The 1,999-nt window shown below is 39.3% G+C and overlaps 1 non-coding gene across 1 annotated transcript; it reads left to right on the plus strand.

The window, feature by feature from the left end:
* The first annotated feature begins 1,675 nt into the window (after nucleotides 1-1,675).
* Nucleotides 1,676-1,781, plus strand: LOC121973976. Its single transcript, XR_006109873.1, has one exon. It is a non-coding gene; the product is annotated as a small nucleolar RNA R71 (small nucleolar RNA).
* Nucleotides 1,782-1,999: the final 218 nt, after the last annotated feature.

A 1,999-nucleotide genomic window follows, 5' to 3' on the forward strand; every position in this document is an offset into this window, starting at 1 on the left:
CCATTCCTCAAGTTTATAAATGCTTGTCCTGCTACAAGCATTTAAGAGAGACGAGACATGGTTAGAGATATTAGATAAATCATATTCCAACTTTTCCTTACCAATTACCAAAGAAAGCTTATGATTTTTGACATCAATTATAGCTCCAGCTGTAGCAAGGAAAGGTCTTCCTAATATGATAGGAATCCTAGGGTCCTCTTCCATGTCCAACACGACAAAATCTGTGGGAATAACATTCCCATCCACCTCTACTGGCACATCCTCTATAATACCCAAAGGGTACCTGCAGGAATGATCGGCAAGTTGAAGTGCCATAGTAGTAAGTTTAATGTTTTTGAGACCTAATTTATTACAAATTGAATAGGGAATGAGGCTAACACTCGCCCCCAAATCACAAAAAGATTTTTCAAAAAATTCTTTTCCTATGTTGCAAGGAATATAAAAGCTCCCTGGGTCCTTCAGTTTTGGAGAAGTGTTCTTCTCAAAAATAGCACTACATTCCTCACTAAGCGCAATGGTCTCGACCTCTCCTCTTCTTCTCTTATTTGACATGAGATCCTTCAGAAATTTGGCAAATCTAGGCATTTATAGAATAGCATCAATAAGAGGTACCTCTACGCAAATTTCCTTAACCTTTTCTAGAAACTTGCCAAATTCTTCATCCTTCTTGAGCATTGTAAGTCTCTGAGGAAAAGGGACAGCCTTGCTCTGATGGTTCAGTGGAAGAGTCTCTTCAACCTCAATAGTACTCTCCTCATTAGCTTGAATCTGATTCGGTATAGGAGGAGGGAGCTCTTCTTCTTTTTGTATCCCTTTTGAAGCAGTCACTTGGGAGTCTCCCAAGGTCCGTCCGCTCCTAAGCTCAATCCTATTGCAATGCTCCATAGGATTCACATCAGGTTTTCCTGGAAGTTGTCCTGGTGCTCTGGATGATGAGGAAGCTAGTTGGGCAATTTGACTATCCTGAATCTTTTGATGCTTTTCAGAATTATCCATTCTCTGAATGAGCTTTGCTATATCTTGCTTCATTTCATTCTGAGTTGAGATAATTTCTTCAAGCATCTTTTCAACATTTGACTTTGGTAAGCCTTGAGAAGATAGATGTTGAAAATTTTGTTGCCCAGCTTGAAAATTTGGTCTTGCCCCCATAGATGGTCCTTGATCTTGATTATTTCTGTAAGAAAAATTGGGATGGCTCTTCCATCCAGGGTTATAAGTATTTGAGTATGGGTTGTTCTGCCTTTGATTGTAACTCATGATTGCATCACATTGTTCAAGTTGATTGATTTGTGCGATGATAGCTCCCAATGGACATGAGTCATTTGAATGCTCTGAACTCCCACATACTTCACAAGATGTACTAATAGCATTGACCATATTAGCACTAGTCCCCATATTCTCAAATTTCTTTGTAAGAGCGTCCAATTTTGCAGACAAAAGAGTGACTGCATCTACATCAAACTTCCCTGATGCTTTAATTGTTGGGTTTACGGAGGAATAGCCACCACTTCTTTCATTTGCCCATTGATGATGATTTTGTGCTACACTTTCAATGATTTCTTCGGCTTCATCTAAGCTTTTGTTCATAAGTGCCCCTCCAGCAGCTGAATCAAGGGACACTTTGGTATGATAATTGATACCATTGTAAAAAGTGTGCAACACTAACCATCTTTCCAACCCATGATGTGGGCATTGTCTGAGCATACTATTATATCTATCCCATGCTTCAAAAAGAGATTCGACGTCGGTTTGCTTGAAGCTTGCAATTAAATTCCTCATATGAGCTGTTTTGCTTGGTGGATAGAACTTATCAAGAAACTGTTGCTCACACTGCTCCCAAGTGGTGATGCTATTAGGGGCCAAAGAATTCAGCCATTGCTTTGCCCTATCTCTTAAAGAAAACCCAAATAATAATAATCTAACTGCATCTGAAGGAACTCCATTCATTTTCATGGTACCACATATTTCATAAAAGACCTCTAAGTGTTGATTAGGGTCC

This window comes from Zingiber officinale, chromosome 4A (assembly GCF_018446385.1).
Source record: "Zingiber officinale cultivar Zhangliang chromosome 4A, Zo_v1.1, whole genome shotgun sequence".
In the NCBI taxonomy this organism is placed as follows: Eukaryota; Viridiplantae; Streptophyta; class Magnoliopsida; order Zingiberales; family Zingiberaceae; genus Zingiber; species Zingiber officinale.